This window comes from Cornus florida, unplaced genomic scaffold (assembly GCF_030987335.1).
Source record: "Cornus florida cultivar Cherokee Brave unplaced genomic scaffold, ASM3098733v1 CherokeeBrave_3.0.0_Hap2_Chr02, whole genome shotgun sequence".
Lineage (NCBI taxonomy): Eukaryota > Viridiplantae > Streptophyta > Magnoliopsida > Cornales > Cornaceae > Cornus > Cornus florida.
In genome coordinates, this window is record NW_026775572.1 from 79,124,783 (window position 1) to 79,145,908 (window position 21,126).

The window sequence follows — 21,126 nt, forward strand, 5'->3', positions numbered from 1 at the left end:
TTAGAATTCATTTCTGACCATTTCTTGAGTTTGGGTTTGAGGTCATGTTGTTATTTTCATGGAGATTCCTTCGGATTCAAGTAGATCGTGTTGTCCCCGACAAAACCTCTCGGTATCGTCGGATTCGGAGCACTTTCGTTTCAGTGGGGATTTGAGATTTTCATCTCAAATTGAGGTAGGGGATATTCTAGGTTTAAATTCTTGTTATATAGCATGCTTGTGATGCTTATACTACTTGTTTGCATGATTAAATATAAAATCTAGAGATTTTATTATTTATTTTTCTTGTACGTGATCTAATTTTTCTGATTACTCATGACTTGGTTTAAACATGTAGCATGATATTATATTGCCTCATGATATGCTCATTGTCATGTATTAAAATTAGAACATTTAAATAAGTACTAAAGCTTTTATTTAATATTTATCTTAGGTGAAAGATTAATTCACATGGCCTTAACTAGCTTGAAATCAATATGTGTTAGCATATTAAATTAGGCCTTAGCATGCTCTCCAACATAGTTGAATTTGAAAGTAATTGGAGGTGTTTTTAAAATTAGTAATTATTAATTTATTTAATTAATTAATTTGCCCCGAGTGCACTATTCACTCTATTTGAATTTCAACTTGATATTCTTGATTTACATGCCATATAGCTTTACATATATTTGATTTAGAATATTCGGTTAGGTTTTGAAACCTTTTATTTAATTAAATTTCATGTTTAAGATTTAATCCTCATGGTGATATACAACTTGAAATTGTATTGTGGCATGCTAGAAAATTAAGTTTTGGTATGGTTGTTCACATGTATTAAATTGGGATTTATTGCATGAGAATTGCAACTTTTATTTTATATGTAACTTTAGTGAAAGTTTAATTCACATGGTCGTAAATTGAATGAAATAAACTTGTAATGTGATATTTCATTAGTTCTTGGCATGTTCTCTAAGATATGTTAAATTGAGAGCATTTGGTTAAGTTTGAAAATTTAGGGATTTTAATTAAAAGAATTAATTAAAATCTATTTAATGGTCCCCTTAGCTTAATTAAGTTTTTAACTTGATAATTGTATTGGCCATGACTTGTTTACTAGTATATTTTAATTTGGGACTATTTGAAGTTGTTTTAGAACCTTGGGATTTAAATTAGCATGATTTAATTAAAATTCTACTTTGTTGTTCTAACAACCTAATTGAGTTTTAGAATGGATAAAGGTGATGACCTTGCCATGTCCTTTAACATGCATTAAATTGAGGTTAATTGGAATTGAATCAGAATCTAGAGAATTTAATTGTGTTTATCTATTTAAATTCTATCAATTTGCTCCATGATCTAGTTGTGTTTTAGAAGTGGTTTTGATATTCAAATCATGGACTTAGACTTGTTGTATATTCATTTGGTTATGTTTTGAACATTGGATAACATAGTTGCTATGTTTGTACTCATGAAAATATGTTTTCCTTATTGAATATATTGTTGCCTTGTGTAATGATTTGCACACTTCGTATTTAACATCTTTCATGCATAGCGTGTAACGAATCGCACACTGAAGATTTGACATTCATCATATCATATTAGTTGTGGTTTTAAAGCATGTATTGTATAGGTTTTCAAATTTGGTTGTGCTTGGTAGATAGTTGATTATCTTGCATATTCCTGTTGATATATGCGTTGTTGCACAACTTGTTGATTTTAGAAACTTGGGGATGTCGTTGTTTGACTATGGCTAGGACGTGGTTCTAGTATGGGGGATAGTCCCTCTATGTAGTCTAGTGCGCACATAAGGAAGCTACCCATGGGCTAGTAACCCTAAAGTAACTATGTTGTCGGTCTGATCTGGTGTGACGTTCGAGTATCCACTTTGTTTGATTTCGCATTTCATTTTCAAGTTGATAACTAGATGATGTTGTAACTTGTTGTTTCTTATTTATCGTTCCATTTTAAGTTACATGATGTTAACTTTGCGAAGTTGTGCTTTATGCGTTGTATTGGAAGTTCCAATATTGGTTAAATTGCATCGATATTGAAAATTATGTTTTGACGTTCTAAGAAAGCTTAGGATTGATCCTATTGATTCATTTATAACTTAGACGTTAGGTGGCATGACCCACTTCTGTTGTTTTCGTGCTTTAGATTTCAAGCTGATAGCTTTAAGAAATTGTATTTTGTTGCCTTGTATAATATGCTTTTATGTGGTTAAATTGCATTGAAGTTGTAATTTGCATTTTGATTGTTCAGCATGGCCTAGGATGATTCCTTAGACTTATTTAGAATATAGACGTTAGGTGACATGATCACTTTAGTTGTTTCTGTATTTGAGATTGCAAGTTAATACCTTTAAGAACCTATATCTTGTTGCTTTGTATAACGTGCTTTCATATTGTTTAAATGGCATAGATGATGTGATTTATGCTAGAAACACTCTAAGGTAGCTTAGGATGCTCCCTGAGTCTCATTTCGATATAGACGTTAGGTGGCATGAACCTCTTTAACATGTTTCACCTTAAGGTGATAAATTTGTAAAATGCTAGGTCGATGCATGCTCATCTCCTACGAGTGGCTTTATGTTACTCACCCCTACGATACTGGGGCATATTTCAGGTACGAAGACTTGGTTCGTGATGCTTAGCATTCCTTGGATGTCGTGTAGCTTTCAAGTTTCCATTTCATGCAAATGTTAGTATGAAATGTCATTTTGTAGACTTATATGTAAAACTTGTATTCTTTGATTCCATGTATGTAATGTGTACATAAGTGCACTCTTTACAATGTATTTGACATGTATGAGATAAGGCCGGAGGCCAATGACATGTATATTATATCCTATGTATCTTTTGATTTCTTGAAATGCTATGAAAACCTTGAAAAATCGCAAGTCATTGGTTCACCATAGTTGCATCGGGTGTGGGAATTCCATTTTCATTCTTTCATAGGGTCTTATAAATCATGTTTGAAGTGTGGCCAAGGGCCAAACGGTCATTTGACCCCGTTTTGTATTTTTGGATTCCGAGTTTTCATTCCAAGTTCCATTTTTGCCTTGCCCTTTGGGGGGTCGGATTTTGCATCGGTGGTATTTTTAAGTCATGGACCATTGTAGCACATCCTAATAGGTAAGTTACGTTTGCATGCATAGTTGTTTCCGGGCAAACCTTCTCCTTTGGTGAAATGAGCCTCCTATGGATTCATTTTGCACTTTTGTTGCATAATCTGATTTTAGGGCATTCTGGGATTTTCTTTCGGGAAATAAATTCCGGTCTTCATATGGTCGCTTAGAAAACGTTATTTTAGGGGGGATTTCTTTTTCGTGTTTTTCCAGAAAATGTCGTTTTGGTGCCGGAAATTGATCGCAAAGTTCAGCTTTCTGTTTTTTTTAGCAGCTTTTTGGACCTCCATGACCAGATTTCATGGAGGGGCATTTCGGGCACTCTACATTGCATTTTTTTTTGAATTCTCTCGTGAGTCACGTATAAAATTCAATTTTGAGGGGGGTTTCTTCTTTGTGTTTTTTCAGAAAAATTCATCTTCTAGCCCATTTTTGCTCTCAGTTGCATACAATCACTGTAGCAACTTTTAACCCTCTTGTTCAGTTCTGATCTAGGGGCATTTTGGGGATTTCATAGTGAGTTTTTTTCAATTCCGTCCATGATGTCGGGTAGAAAACTCAATTTTAGGGGGGTTTCTTCTTCGTGTTTTTCTAGAAAAATTCATTTCGGCCTCCGGTTCAAGCCTCAGTTCTGGAACCTCACTTTTTTTTTTTTTTTGCTGTCAGCTGGTGCATGCCATTGGGCGCCAGCATGGGCGCCGGTGGGCTTATGCATGGGCGCCATGTGCACCATGGCCTTCGTCGGGCCGCTGCGACGTCAATTCTTCTTTTGGCCTTTTCTCCTTCGTCCGGACTCCGATTCAAGTGAATTTTTTTTTGAACTTGACTAATTTTTCGCTGTCTTTCCAACGGTATGCTCGGTTGCACCCGATTCTTCCTAGATAATTACCAATTTACCCTTTTTACCTTAAGTGCTCATTTTTTTTCGTCATGCCGTTTCTCTTTCGTCCGGACTCCGAATCATGCGATTCTTGAGTCCATCTTGATTAGTTTTTCGTTGTCCTTCCAGCAGTGTGCTCGGTGGCACCCAAATCTACAATTTTTAGAAATGACTATTTTACCCCTGGGGGCTTATTTGTCATATTTTCGATCTTTTGCTTCCGCATCAGTTCTTGTTGAGTTCCACGACCTCATGGAAGGTCACTTTGACTTGTTAGAGTCTTGTTTTCTATTTTCGCTTCCGCATTCGGATCCGTTATCAGATCATCCTTATGGTTCATCACAGGACATGCTGGCCTAAAAACCAGGGTCGTCATAAATAAGGCTACAAGTGGCATTTCAAGCCAACCTTTACAAGAATTCAAACCTTCAAGTTTACAATCATCCAAGCAATGATGAACATCACGAACCAAGTCTTCGTACCTAAATAAAACCCCTAGTAACTTCGGGGTGAGTAAACAAGTTTACTCATAGGGAATGAGCATGCAAAGACTCGATTTCTTCACAGATTTTTACATTAACTTGAAACGATTCAAAAGGATCATGCCACCTAACATCTATGACAAAGTGAGACTCAGGGATCATCCTAAGCTAATCATGTAATTTAAAGTGAACAACGGCATACAAGTATACATGCTCAAGTATACTAAACAATGTTAAAACATATTATGCGATATATAAGCATATATTTCCAAGTATACTAAACCATATTAAAACAAGTTATGAAACGTCCAAGCATATCTACTAAAGTATACATTTAATATGGAAAGCTCGTAAATCAAGTACACAAACACAAGGATACTAAACTACTAGGATTGCACATGTGACAAGTATACATAGCACAAGTATACTAAATGAAATTTAAACTCATGGAGTAAGTATACAAGTTCAAGTATACTAAATAGGATTCAAATACCCAAAGTAAGCATCAATTCTCAAGACACAAGTAATTCATGATTAACAACTTGAAATTAAATGCGAAAACAAATAGTGGAAAGACTAGGACATTCAGTCGCTAGACCAAACAAGTATTTTTGGGTAATTACGACCCACAAGGTACCATCTAGTGCACACTTATGACTTAGAAGACTCTTGTCTTCGTACTAGAGCCAAACCCTAGCCATCAGATAAATTATATCCTCATAAACTTTCCAAAATCAATAAGTTCAAAACTTATACAAACTCAAATGCAAGTTACCACATTCTATACACAAGTAAGGTTGAATCCACACAAACCATGTCTTAGAATTCAAGTCTAAATAGCATGTGACATGTCATGTCCTCAATATACAATTTATTCATAAAGCAAGAATATCTTACAACAATTGAGCCACACTACCATCCTAAGCCACAAGTACTAAATAAGTTACAATTTGGTAACTAGCTTTCAAGGCAAGCAATTGTAATATTCTAACAAGCTATATACCTACACAAGATATATATTTAAACAAGCTTTACAAGTCAATGATATTTTATATCATGCTAAGTCCAATTACCATTTTAAGGAGTCACAAGTACTAATTCTACATTAAGTTAGTAGCATGCTCACAAGGTAATTAAACATACTATATTTTAAGAGATTTTCAACCTAATCATGGAAAGTCTCTAGATTTCAAATCAATTCCAAATAATCTCAAATTAATATATGTTAAATAACATAGCATGCTCATTACATATATCAAATCAAAAGAGCAAAATGAGCAAGACTCCATCATGTAGATTTTAATTAATTTAAATTAATTAAATCTCTAATTTTTCAAAAGTTGTTCAAATGATCCCAAATAAATATATTACAAAAGCTACGTCATGGCTATGCCATATATCAAGTCAAAAATGGAATACAAGCAAGGTATAATTTAGTAGAATTTAAATCAATTTAAATTCATTAAAGCTCTAGATTTGAAAACTCATTTAAATCACCTCAAATTAATATACAACAAAGATCAAGTTATGGCCATGCCATATATCAAGTCTAAAGTGAGTTATATGCAAGTTACAATAAATCATTTATTTGTCAAATTGATATAAAATATGCATACAACTTGTATTTCACTATAAACGCAATTAAAATCATTTAGAAAATAAACTATAACACCCCCTACCTTACAAGAGGATTGTTCCCTTTGAATCCAAGGCAAATCAACACTAAATGGCAAACCTTTCAAGGGTTATGTAGAGGAGGATGAGGGGAAACAAAAGTATTCCCAAGGTTAAACTTGGAAATCAATGGAAGGTTCTCAAAAATCAAAGTCAAGGCCTAAGCATCAAGTTTCTCTAATAGTGTCTAGGGTTTGTGGTGAGGAAGAAAATAAAATAATGAAATGAAGTTTGAGTAAAGAAAATAGAAATCCTCCACTCACTATATGATCTTACACCATGGTCAACACATACAAGTTTGGTCAATTGCATAAAAACCCTTCTTTAAAACCATAATCCCAAAGTGGCCCAAAAATAATTGCAAGACTTAATTTGGAGCATACATTTGTCACTCATCCAAGCCAATAAGTGGTCCAATCCTAGGCCAACAAATGGGTGAATCTCCACCCTCCATGTGTCAAGAGATTAAGCTTCCAAGTGGTTCCACCAAAATGTTTCCAAGTGGTTCCATAGGAGTGTGACACTTGTCACACTTTCCAAAAATTGCAAAAAGGTCCTTTTCCAAAATATCTTCTAAATTAAATTAAAAATGGTTCCTAAGACGAAAAATAATTACTTTATGTAATTACACTAAAACCCCACAAGTTAAGAATATTACAAAAATGTTATACATCCATACCCTTTACAAAAAAAGTAAACACTTAGCATGCTTTTATAAGAAAGTAAAAATACACATAGCATGGAATTTAAATATCGTGGACGCATACAAAACTGGAATCAAATCTGAACACGAAAAGTGAGGTTGTGCCAACAAAGTGATAAACGGGAAAAAGACGAAAAGTGAATAGTGTCGAAAAATGTGGAAATGACTCGGTCCTAAAAGGAAGTTGTCAATCTAAAGGAAAGAGTCTTAGAAACCATTTTTGAGTACTCAAGATAACACTAAGTGACGAGAAACTGAACTCAGAAAAGAAATTTCAACGAAAAAAATTTATCCATAAAATTCTGAGGAAAAAGGAAAGGAATGAAATGACCGGGTCATTACATTATCTCTCAAGGGCAGTCTAGTCTTCTACCATCTTATAGTATAGTTTCACATTGAGAAAATATGGTATATTGCTATTATATAGTTGTGAGCTACCATTTTTCTGGTTTAATTAAGGTCCAGCATTTAAGTTTTGGCTATAGAATTATTTAGGGGCACTATGGTTTCATAATTGTATTTCACCTTTTTAAATTTGCCCACCATTCTACATTGCATTGGACAGCCTTGAATTAAGCTACATTGTGATTCATACAGTCATAGTATCATTATATGGTGCAATATTCATTTGACTGTCACAAGGGCATTTTGGTCCTTCTGCCTATTGTTTAAGAGTGGTACACAAGCTATGTGGTCCAAGTGAGTGAAACAAAATGCTTAAATGGATTACTTAGTGATGAAGGCTGACATTCACATTGTGGAAAGCTATAAAGTTGCTGCACTTCAAGACAAATTGTAATAGGGGCTGTTTGGTCCTTTCTCAAGGAACATTTTCTTACAAATGATTAGAGAATTGTACCAAGGGTATTTTTCTCTTTAGGGTAGGATTACATGATCATTGTAGCTTATAAATATGTTGTGATAGATTTGTGCCTCCTTGAGCCAAAAAGTGTGAGAATCCTGTGTGAGCATCAAGTGAGCACCTTGAACACCCTTGTGAGCAACCTTGAGCACCCTAAGGGCCTCGCAACAATATTAACTCGGGCCATCCTTTGCCATGGAGTTTCTACATGATATTGAAGTCTGAATACATTAAGAAATCCTTGCCTTGTGAGTGTATATTTGGAAATGAAGATCCAAGCAAGGGCGGATGCAAGGGGGGCTTTGGTGGGTTTGAGCTCCCCCCCCCCTACCCCTTAAATTTTATTTTATTTATTTATTTTATTTTTATTTTTATTTTTATTATTATTATTTTTTTACTATAGGTAATTTTAGCCCAGCCAAAAAAATAAAATAAAAATAAATCTAGTAATACTAGTCTACTTGAGAATATATTAGCCCACCCCTTAAAATATTTCTGGGCCTGCCCTTAGATCCAAGTAGAAACTAAAGGGTTTTCTAGTCCTGTTTTGTTGGTTTAAGGCTTAAAAATTGACCTGAGGCATTATCAAGGTTTCCCAAAGGTGTAGACAAGATTGTTTTATCATTTGACAACTGCAGAATCTGTTTTATAGCTTATACTCTTGCTATAGTTATATTTCACATCACAAACCATAGAGAAGGCCTTATTGCTAGTTTATTTTGCTATCATGAGCTTATATGTTATATATGTTGTGAGTTTATGCAGCGGAAGATTTAAATTTTTTTGTATTTTTAGCAACATATCCGTGTCTTATTAACTCTACTTATTTTATCAATTAATCAATTAATCTCATGCACGATCAAATAAAGTGAAGTAATAAAGTTAGAGATGACACCAAGATTTTTAGCAAGAAAACCCCAATTGGTAAAATAAACCAACTGTTTGCGTATGAAAAACCTTGTGGACTGTGCAGTCCAAAGTAAACCAATCCACTATGCTTGAAACAAAGTACAATAGACTTTGACTCAGGCTTATACCCTATCGTTCTACCAAACACTAATAGCTGACAATCTTTTGGCTTTGCGACGTCTCGTCCAACAACATTTGCCTCAGGCTTACTCTTAATCTCTGTAAAAGGATTGCTGGTAGATCAAACAACACTCTTCGAATGCTTTGACCATTTCAAAGTGTGATCATTTCACCTATGTTCTTCAATATCTAAATTTAATGTTAAAGTAGATTTGCTTTTCTCTGATCGTTGTAGATGTAAAACTCTGATCAAAATTAGGATTTGAACAACACTCTAAACTCAATCTTGTGTTTATGTGTATGTTCTAGAAAGAATGACATTGAAATCAATTTTGATTTTTTGCAAAAATCTCTTTAATATAATAGGCTTTTAAGAATTATGAAGTTGTATTGCAAAAGCCGTATTAACCTAGATGAATATCAAGGTTTATATAGAATATTCAAAGACCTAGATATGCATAGGAAAAGGTAATTTTCGTGTATAGGACTTTTGGTAGTATTCTAAACCAACTAGGAAGGAAAATCAGAGTAGGAAACAAAAGTTACCAAATTCTGCTGAAGACCTTGAACCGGTTAAAGGAAGGCTGAACCGGTTCAAGAAGGCCAGTGAAATTTTGAAGCAATTAATAAAGGCTTGAACCGGTTCAAGATGGCCATTCTTGAACTTAGAAGGCTAAAACTTAGACAAACACTATTTTGGTAAGTTCTGAAAATATGCCAAGTATGAAACATGTGCTAACCTTTTTAGATCTCTTCCTAAAGTGTTGTTCTTTCCTTTCTCGACGATCTCAATATATCATCTTTGAACAACTTTCCAATTCCACAATCGATCTCGATCTTGATATGGTAACTTGAAATTACAACTTGACCAGACTTGTTTTGACATCAAAATTTTCCAATTTCCAAATTAATATCTCACAATCTCCCCCCTTGGCAATTTCGTGACAAAACCCTAAAAACATTAAGTAATCTACCCAAGCAGAAAAATAAATTACAATTCTGTCAAAGGACTACATGGAATTTCTGAAATTTCTTCTCTGTTCTCTTTCCTTCTAGGATAACTGATTTTACCTGATTTCCTGCACAATATCAAGCAATAGTACTAATGAAGTTTAATAAATTTTTTATTTTTTTTTGGAGCTCCCTCTTAAGTAATATCCAAATTTTCTCCCCCTTAAGATAACATTGTTCTCCCCCTTTTTGGAAAAAATTCACAAAGATAAGAATGTCATATTAGAGAAAATAGAGAAACAATATAGAACAGTTAAACATGTCATTTAGTCAAAAGATAAAATATCCAAAAAATAATGACCATGTTAACAAAAGTATGATATCATGATGCATGATTAAAGACAAAAATATGAGGCATTAGTATATCTCTAAAAATAATGTCAGAAGGGCATTAATAGTTTCCACCATTCTCCTCATCATCATCCTGAGCATCATCACTATCCTTATCGGAGTCCATATCATCATCATCCTCAGCCATCAATGACGGATCTGGAGGAGCAGGCCTGCAGACATCCTCTGAAGAACCTTCTAGCAGCTGACCTCTAAGCTGTCTCATCTCAAGCTTGAGCTCTCTAAGATCATCCATCATTAATTGTTGGTTCTGAAGAAGAGTTTACTAATTCTGAAGGAGAAGAGAATATAACAAGTTGGCATCGACTCTAGAAAAATTTCCCGTGGGAGGAAATAGTTGTGTAACCTATAGAGCCTGTGAGGGTATTTTATCAGATTCTCTCTAAGCCTTTCTAGCATTCTCCCCAGCTGACTTGGATTTATTCAAGGTACGAGCATCCAACTCAGTCATGATACGCTGATGATAAGCCTTGGGAGGGATCATAATCTTTTGTTTCCTATAGAAATTCATGATGATTATTGGAAACGGACATGAATAGTGACGCAAGTTCCTCTTATAATGAACCATCGTCAACTGCATAAAGGATGGTGCAAGCTGAATGTGTTTACCTATAGCAAAAAAGTAAAGAACATGTGCCCGCTCAAGTGTGATCTCGTTCTTCTTCCTAAAATAGCCCAGATTAGCCATGGCAAATAATTTAAAGAATGCCACTTCATCTGTCGGAAAATGAGCTGGAATGTAATCATCATTCCTTGGAGAACCAGGAACACAAATTTTATCTTCAATTTGGTGTAACTCCGGACCCGAGCCTTCCGAAGGTAACACATTTCTTGTTATTGAATCTTTGTTCAGAATATCTAATATGGCTTGAATTTCTTATTCATCAACCATATAATCCGTCCCAAAAATTGACACAATGAAATGCATATCTTAAATTTTTGGAATATTGGCATAAAAGTAATGAACCATATATAGTGAGAAATAGCTATTACTGAGCTTGGTAGTCTGGCCCGTGTTAGTCGCCGCACCACCAGCTTGACAGTGTGAATTTTAAGGCGAGGGCCAAGAGTTTTACATTTATAGAAGCCACTACTACCTTTCACTATAAATATAGCTAGGGCGAGTAGGGATCGTCCCAAGAGATTGGAGGATCGAGCAATGTCGTGGAATCGTTATTAGGGCTGGTAGGTCGAGTGATCAAACATTTGGTTGGTTGGTAGATTAAAGAACAACTAAATTAAACTAAGTGATAGCAAAAGAATGCAATTAAGAGTAAGTAAGAGAGAGAGATCTTGGGGTTTAGAGATCACCACCAAGCAATGCATTTCTATATCATTGACAAGTGATTAATGAGGGCCAATGGTGTGTTGCAATATTGGTGTGTGTGTGTTTGGTTGATTCAATAAGCAAGGATGACTAGTTAAGCATGTATTGTCTAAACATTATGTGAAAGGCATAATATATCTAAGCAATGAATCATATATTGTCTAAACAACATGTGAAAGGCACAATAGATCAAAATAAGTCATTAATCCTTTCATTAAGCTCATAATCCAAATACAACACAAGGTTAGAGACATATACTACTTATATTCAAAAGCTTGGATCATCAAACAACAAGCATGGATTGTCCTCCAATTTAACACTACACTACAACTACACTACATCTACACTACTAGCATGAAAATAAACTAGGGGAGAGGCACAATCCATCAAGGAATAAGTATAAACCATCAAGAGAATCACAAGAGCATTCCTTTAAGCACTATGTTTTGACAATCTCCAAATCTATAGCATCAATACACATAGACATGCATCAATAACACAAAATCTAGAGACAAGCACATGAACATCTATTCTAGCATACATAGACATATGGATAGAATGAAATGATCAATTGGAAGCATTAAACCACATAAATCATTGAATAAACAAGATCTATATATATCAAAGTGTCAAAACATCAATTACAACACTAATCCCTCAATAATACACAAGATTAAGATATAGAAAGCATGCTTGGGGCTAACTCTAGCCCCAAGAGGATGTCTAGCCACTCATGGTGATGTTGCTCCAACCATCAAGGGCTAACTCCATGGAAGAGGCTTGCTCCTTGGTTAATGAAGAGTCTCCAATGGTGTCTCTAGCTTCCTTCTCCTATCCACTTCCTCTCCAAGAGATTAAACCCTAGAATAGTCTAAATGCCCAAAAAGTGCATCATATTCCTTTTATAGGTAGGTCAAGTGGCACACAAAATGAGCTGGGGTCGTGTAAAGAATATTCTTTAATGATTGGATAGAGGACAGATTGCACAAGCTGGAATTTTAACTTTTTCGCACTGGAGGAAGTTCGATCGATCGAACCTTAGACTTGGATCGATCGAACTGGCTGAGATCTATCGAACTTAGGCTGGATCGATCCAACTAGTTGAGTTTTTTGGGAAAATACAAATCCAGGATATTTTGGAGAGATATTTATGGGAAAAGGACAAAAGTGGTTAGTGGGTGGTACAGCTGTGGATAGGATCAATCATTTGAATAAGGACAAAAGTGTTCGATCGATCGAAGGGTGGTGTTGGATCGATCGAACTTTTAGATTTTATGCTTTTGGGCTAAGGTTTGGATCTATCTTGAAGTGCTGAGATCGATCATTGTTCGATCGATCGAACCTTGAACTTGGATCGATCGAACTTTGCTGCTTTCCACCTTTGGTTTCATTTGCTTTCTTCTTTCTCCACTTTGCTCCTTTCTTTGTTTAATCCCAGAATTGCTCCAATTAAGCTCTTATTTGGCTGAGTTAGCTTATTTTCAGGATAAGTGCCTGAAAGTGGAAATAATACGAAATTAATTTAAAACAGTAAAGTAAGATAGATAAAGGTACTAGAATGCTCAAGCTTAGGGGGTTTAAATACGCACTTTTCAGCGCTCATCACACCCCTAAACTTAAAGATTGCTAGTCCCTAGCAATGAACTAGAAAGTAAAGGAATGAAATGAACAACTATACAACTATGAACTAGAAAATAATAAATGGATAACGCCATTTTCGTAGGGAACACGATTGCACTTAGCATATGCAACAAGCCTTTTAAACCCCTAGGTTACCCCCAGTGGACGAGTGAAGTCTCGTGAGGGTTTCCAGAAATGGTACCCACAAACATTAAGCTCATTCTCACAAAAGAGGTACCAATATTACAAACAAGCATTGGGATAAAACTACCTCAAGTATGCAATTTTTCAAACATTTCTAAGCAATCTCCCAAAATCTCAACATCAAGCAAACAAATATGGTCCTCCACACATCAAGAAAATGATCATGCAAATTAAAACAACTCTAGAATCCTTTTGAGTGGACCGGCATCAAATTAATCACATCCTTACCCTCAAACTAGCACACAAATCTAGTACCGATCACCAAGACAAAAAGTGGACCTTTTATTAAAATTTTATTCATCTAGGTGCGCTTATTCTTTTCACTCAATTTTTTTTTTTTTTTTAGGATCAAAGATGGAAGTATAGTGCAATGTGTTGATCTATTAAGCTTTCTAGCGATTCATGAGGTCGAACGTTAGGTCAATGACTCCCAAACTAGACGGCTTTAGGGTATTAGGCATTCAAATACCCCTACGGACTTACAAGCTCAAATCAATTAGGCTACAAATCAAGACAACAACCATCTAATCATTTCCCACTTCTCACCTTTTTGGGAGAAGTCCTCACTTTTTATTGCTTTTGCAACTTCTTCTTATTTTTTTTTTTATTTTTTTTTTTAATACAATTATTAATCTAGAGTTTGGGCCCTCCACCTTTTGGGGCGAGAAGTTCAGTGCTTGATGAGGCTAGAATCCCGGCTACTTAGTGAAAAGGGGTTGTTATCCACCTTTATCAAGAATGAAAGCTTTCAATGCAGTACTAGTCCAATTGGGATATAACTAATTCAATAATCAACAAAGCATGTACCCCACAAATGAATGCTAGTGTGCGCCTATGCTAGTGTAGAATTCTAGAGTGAATCTCAAGACAATCACAAAATTAGGATGATGTGGACCACAAATGCAAGCAAGATATCAATCTTTCAAAAAATTTACTCCTAAACGGCATCTACAAGGCATACAAGGAGTATTAAACTCTAAAGTCAAGCAATTTTTAAATTATAAATAATATAGTCCTCAAAAGATTAAAATCATAGCTAGATATGGACTAGTCATAGAAATATCCCTCAAATACACAAGTCATGCTCAAAATTTTGAATTTAAAACTAACACTGTTACGCACCATTCCCCCCAAACTTAAATGGCACAATGTCCTCAATGTGCAAGAGAACAAAGGAAAGAGTAAACCAGTGCAACTAAGCAAGAATGATCGAGACTGAAGTATCCGAAGTGGGTGGCATGGCCCCCCCAAACTTGGGATGAACTGCGGTCCTGAAAATTGGCACTTGGATAAACTCATCAGATAACAAAATGGGATAATCAGTGCACAGTGGACATGCAAGTGCAAAATAGATAAAGAAATGAGAGAGGTATAAGTGTGGTCCTAAAAATTGGGTAGCACTCTCTTACTGAAGTCACCGTGATGCACCTGATGGAGTCAAACATATAGATATGAGAATATAATATATCACACCCATAACAAAAATAGATATATAAAATAGATAAAGTGCAGGTACAACAAAAATATCAAAGCCGACAGACCGGCTATAAAAATAATAATATACAGTAACAAAAGTAAAGTATCAAAAGGAGAGAGGGATCATGAGATAGAAGGACTGGGAGCTCAGGAGGATGAGGTAGGATGGGCAGGTCTGGCTCCGTGGATGTCTCTGGATAGATCTCTGAATATGGTCGCGACATCCGTGCGGAAGGCAGCAAAATCAGCTCTGTGGGCTGTGAGGTCAGCTCGGATGGCAACAACAGCATCCTTAAGCGTCTGCAGACGTACTCCAAAGTCGAGGGTCATATCTGGAGCCTCAGGCATAGATGAATCAGAAGAAAGCTCCTGAGTTTACTCCTGCTCATGAATGGGCGACCTGGCTGGAGAGTCCTGCTCTGCATCATCTGCAGGGCGCTCTAAGTCTATGTCTAAATGCTCGGCAGCTGGATTGACTGGTGCGTCGTTCGCTGCGGGATGTACTTCTGCTGCCTCTGCTGGTGCTGGTGCCTCTGCCTGGGCCTGTGCCTGTTCCTCCTCTAGCTCTAACTCTGCTACAGCCACTATCGTATGGTCCTGTAGCCTGGTAATAATGGAGTGGTAGCTCTTGTTCCGGTCCTTCTTGAGGAGGTGACAGGAACCTTTCTCGGGGTGCTCCCGAGGATGGATGGGGTAGCGCTGGTTTATGAGAATCTGGGTGATGAGGTGGCTGAAAGGAAGAGACTTAGCCCATCCGGGTGTCTCCTTGTTGATGTACTCTTCATACAGCTTCCTCATCACGCTCTAGATGAGCGCGGGAATGGACACCCAGTGCTCGGTGTAGATGGAGTAAAAGGCTGTCAGATAATCACCCCTCCTCTGGATCTTGTGCCCGGCCATGTATATATTCCGATAGAGAACGGAATTGGTAAACCAAAGGTTGTCAGGAAGGAATGTCCAGGTGGTGAAGGTCTCGCCACTGGCATGGTGACCTGTGAGAAAAACTGCCATGTCTGCATAGGAAGGCCTGAATAGCCTCGAATATGTGTCCTGAAGCTCTGGAGGACATCTGTGTGGATAGCGGCAAGAGCGGGCTAAAGAGTCCACTGTGATGGTGATCGGATGGCCATCGACAGAAGTGACCATCTCGACTGTGGTACGCGGGGATGGTCAGAGGTTCTAGTAGAATAACCGTACCAGATGTGGGTAGACCGGCTCTGTGACGGGGGCAAGAATAGCGGCCAGGCCCTTCTGAATGATATCACGGTAGGCGGATCGGGTCAGCACCGATTTAGAGAAGAAGGTCGTGTCGAACTCTGACTCATAGTCGAGCGTCATGTGCCTATATCAAGGCGCAGGCCTATCACGCTCCAGATGAGCTAGATGAGCGGGTATATATGAATGCTCAGCCCTATGATGCGATGGAGATGGTGATGGAGTGAATGCAGGATGAGCCGCAAAGGTGGATGGTATGTGGTCATCCTCAGGCTCATGAGATGGTGACTGAGGTGGGGAAGCCTGTGTTGGCTCCCGCTGTGCATAAGAGGGCTCTGCTGGCTCCTCTATCCATGGCTTAATATGTCGGGTAGGCCCGTGTTGCCTGTTGGCAACGGTCTTCCTCTTAACCATGGCCTGCAAAAAGAAAAAGAAAAACTTGCAATGGGAGTTAATGCCAGAATAAGAAATTTTAAGCACAATATAGAAACATGTATGTCAAGTAAACTATACAAAACAAATATGACATGAATCTATGCAAATGGTAGAATATGAAACATGCTAAACAATGTAAGTATGAAATGCATCTAATGTGGAATATCACAGGTATTGGGCATAGATATGATAACATGAACATAAGATATGATGAATGAAGTGTGTGTGTGAGATCTGTGAAGTTCGATCGATCATAAAAACAAGTGAGATCGATCACAAAAGTTGGATCGATCGAAAGAAAGTGAGATCGATCCCACAACTTCGATCGATCGAAGACATGAGTTCGATCGATCTCCCAAGATCGATCGGAGATACAAGTTCGATCGATCGAACTGTGCGACATTGAAAACTCAAAGGTCACAGATCTGTGACTTTGGAAGCATGGGGCCCACATGAAAGTGTTTGTGGGCCCAACAACACATCAAATCAACAAATCCCCATCATTGAACGAGGCCCAAACTCCCAAAATGAGATCAAAATCCGAAAAAATGCAAAATATATATACGAAGCAACACACACACACACACACACACACACACACACACACATATATATATATATATGGAAATACAGTGCTTCGAAGCTTCAAAAATGGTGGATTTGATCATCTAAGCATCCTAAATCAAATATATAGAACATGTATGCATTAAATCAAATCAAGTTTCAAAGTAGATCTTAGTTCTTACCTCAAATGGATGGGAAGAGATGAGATGAAGAGAGGAAGATGAAACCAGAGATCTGGAAAGATGAAGAGACGGTCGACGCTCACTGATTTCATCAGAGGTGGGATAGGTGATGATGCACAGTGACGGCGATGAGAGGGGGGGTCAGGGTTTGAGAGAGGGTGAGATTAATCTAAATGATCGATCTTGAGAACCCTCGATTCTATTTTAAAAACATTCCCCGACAGAGTTCGATCCTCGATTCTATTTTAAAAACATTCCCGACAGAGTTCGATCGATCGAACTCAACTGTGATTGATCGAACTTTGATGAACTCTCTTCAAAGTATTTTTGGATTTTTGAAATTTTTGAAAATTGCAAAATTAAAATTAAAAATTGGAAAATAAAATAAAATAAAATATTTTTGGCTTTTTTTCTTATTTTTTTTATTTTAATTAAATTAAATTGAATAAACACTAATAATTAAAAATGAATTAAAATAGAATATTTTTGAATTTTTGAAAACTTTTTGAAAAATGACATAAAATGAAATAAAATGAAAATAAAATAAAAATGAAAATATTTTTTGGATTTTTGAAAATTTGAAAAGGCAAAACAAAGCCAAAATAATGAAATGAAGAACTGAGATCAATCGAAACAAGAGTTCGATCGATCAGACAGAGAGTAAAAATATGCAGGTTGATGCAGGCTCAAAATTTTTCTAAGTGTTGAATCATGAGATCGATCGAACTTGGAAGTTGGATCGATCGAAGGTCTTTTGATCGATCTAAGAGTTAGTTTGAACGATGGGACAGAGAGGTGATTTGGATGTAGGTTTCTGCAGGTTGAAAATTTTTTTAAGTGTTGGATGCAGAATGAAGTTCGATCGATCGAACTCAAGTTTGAGATCGATCGAACTATGTAGAATGCTCATTAATGACATGAAAGCTTATGCAATCCTCACCAAAGTTCCTTTCAATGCATATGAACCAAAAACAAGTATCTAGACTTCGCAAGAAATGAAGTGAAAGATAGAAATAGGGGAGGAATAGGGTTTTGACACCCTACGAAATGTCTTTGCTAGTCTTTAACGTCTCTAGCAAGATATTGGGCTCTTTTAGCCCGGATCAAAGATCTTATATTGCATCCCCTCCTTGTTGGGGTGATAGATGCTTTGAACTCCACCCAACAAATGGTCCTTTGAAGAACTTGTTGGATTAAGCTCAAAGGAAATCTTTGGTCCCTTGTCTATGCAATCACAACCTTTGGGCTTCCATGCCCTTTCAAAGCAAGAATTTGAAACAGGATTTTGAGAATGCAAGGTTAAAGATGATCCTTTGGAAGTTTTGGTTTTACACAAAAGCTCATTTCCTTGACATTGAAGATCATAACATTTATCTACAACATTAACCTCTCCTTCATATTTGTCAAATGAATTGGGTGTGGGATTAAAGATATTCAACTTCACCTTCACGTGGCTAAATGAGATTTTCATTATCCCCGTCCTACAATTGATGTTGGCATTAACGGTTGCCAAGAAAGGACGGCCAAGGATAACGGGAATTTGGCTCTTAGGATTGGGAACCGGTTCTGCGTTGATGACAACGAAATCAACGGGGAAGAAGAATTTATCATTCTTTATCAAAACATCCTCAATTATACCCCTAGGCTTGTTAATGGATTGGTCGGCAAGTTGCAAAACTACCGACGTCGGTTTCAATTCACCTAGGCCCAATTTGACATAAACCGAGTATGGAAGAAGGTTAACACTTGCTCCTAAGTCAAGAAGCGCCCGATTAATGATATGATCACCAATAATGCATGATGTAGTGGGTCAACTGGGGTCTTTAAACTTTGGAAGAGTGTTATGTTGCAAAATTGAGCTTACTTGCTCGGTCAAAACCACTTTTCTTGGTGCTTGGCACTTGTTCTTCCGCTTTTGGGTGCATAAGTCTTTTAAGAATTTGGCATAAGCCGGAATTTGCTTGATTGCATCTAATAGTGGAAGATTAACTTTCACTTGCCTAAACATTTCCATGATTTCATTGGTTTTTGCATTTTGCTTGTCTTTTGAAATGGATCCTTTTAAGGCATCCGGAAATGAAACTTTTGGTTCAAACACTTTGTCTAAATTTTCTTTTGAACTCTCTTCAACACAAGAAGTTTTCAAATCATTTTCCAACAAAACCTTTTCAACATCATTTTTCAAAACTTCTTTTCCAAACACATCTTTCAAGACTTTCTCATTTACAAGATCATGTATATGTAATGAAGGAGGAATGGGATGTGAAACGGGATGGGTGACAACTTGAGGTTGCACCTGTTCACTCTCTTCATTGGACATTCCAACTTGATTGTCCACAACCCTACCACTCCGCACGGTAGTCACCGCATTAACATGTTCAATGGTGTGGCCTTCCGATGAAGAATGGGTTTCCACAACACATTGTTGCTTAGGTGGGGCATTAATAGGCGTCTTTTCCTTCTCTCTTGCATTAAGAGTGCTTGCTATTTGCCCTACTTGGGTTTCTAGCTTCGTAATAGATTGAGAGTGAGAATGAAGCAATTGAGTGTTAGCCTCTAAAGTGCCCAAAGCATTCAAAACTTTCTCTTCAAATGCGGGACTTCTAGTATTACCGTGGGAATAAGATTAGTTGGGAAAATGAGAATTAGCAAAATTGATTCCCTTGTGATTGATAAGGTCTATAACCTTGGGATCCTTGGTTTTGAAGCGGAGGTGGAATGTACTTCCCTTGAAAACCGCCATGGGAAGGGTTTAAACCCTCTCATTGGTTTTTCCAAGAGAAATTTGGATGATTCCTCCAACTTGGATTATAGTGAGTCCCATAAGGATTGTTTTCTTGGTTCACAAAAGCTGCATTGACTTGTTCATTAGGTTCATTTTGGACTTATCCATGAGGACAATGAGAAGTAGAATGAAGAACACTAGAACAAGTCATACATGTTTCATTTGATGCACGATAAGAATGGTTAGGGAAGGAAGATACTTGGTTCGCCGAGTTTTGGTTAATCAAAAATTGATCAAACCTTTGAGATAAAGACTTCATTTCGATGGCTATTTCATTTGAATGGTCGACTTCATATAAGCCAACACTCTTCCTACCTTGTGAATTTCTACCATTCTTGGATGATAGTGTTCTATGCAAAGAATTTTCACTTATGCTCTCATAGAGACGCCACATGTCATCCTCATGCCTATCAATGTATGAGCCACCCTTGAAAGCATCAACCATACCTTTATAGTTGTCCGATAAGCTCTCAAATAAGTATTGAACTAATTGCCATTTGGGCATGTCATGATGTGGACACTTCCTAAGCAATTCATTGAAGCGTTCCCATGCCTCATGAAACGTTTCTCCATCCCCATATGAAAATTCTCGAATTGAGGTTCTCATGGCATTGGTTTTAGAAACCGGATAGTACTTCTTCAAGAACTCTTGTTGCATTTCTGCCCAAGAAGTGATTAAAAAAGGCCTAAGATTATTAAACCAATACTTTGCCTTGTCTTTTAAGGTGAATGGAAAAAGTTTGAGTCTTAAAACCTCTTCCGGCATGTCCGTATATTTTATGGTGGAACATACTTCAAGAAACTCATCCAAATGCTTGTAAGGTTCTTCACTTGGAAGTCCATGATAGTTAGGAAGCATTTGAATGATTTGTGGCTTAATTTCATAATGATGTGCTCTAAATGGAGGCAATTAGATGCATGTAGGTGCATTATACTCATTAGGCACATAATGGTCTCTTAATGCAAGAGGTGGATAAGCTATTTGAGGTGCAACATGGACACCTTGGTTTTGAATTCCTTGATTGTTAATGGGAGGTTGTGGAGCATACATTGGCCTTGGTATTCCATATGGAACTTGGCCTTGTTGTTGTGGTGGTTGGTGAATGAATGGCCTAGGCATACCTAATAGTACTTGTATGTTCTCATTGTGCACATTAGGATGAAGGATACCTTGTTGGTCTATGTAACCAAAGTCCTCAACATGATTGTCATTATGGTCA

The 21,126-nt window shown here is 36.9% G+C and overlaps 1 pseudogene; it reads left to right on the forward strand.

Annotated features, from left to right (window-relative positions):
- The first annotated feature begins 20,409 nt into the window (after window positions 1-20,409).
- Window positions 20,410-20,508, forward strand: LOC132297959 (small nucleolar RNA R71; annotated as a pseudogene).
- The last annotated feature ends 618 nt before the right edge of the window (window positions 20,509-21,126 follow it).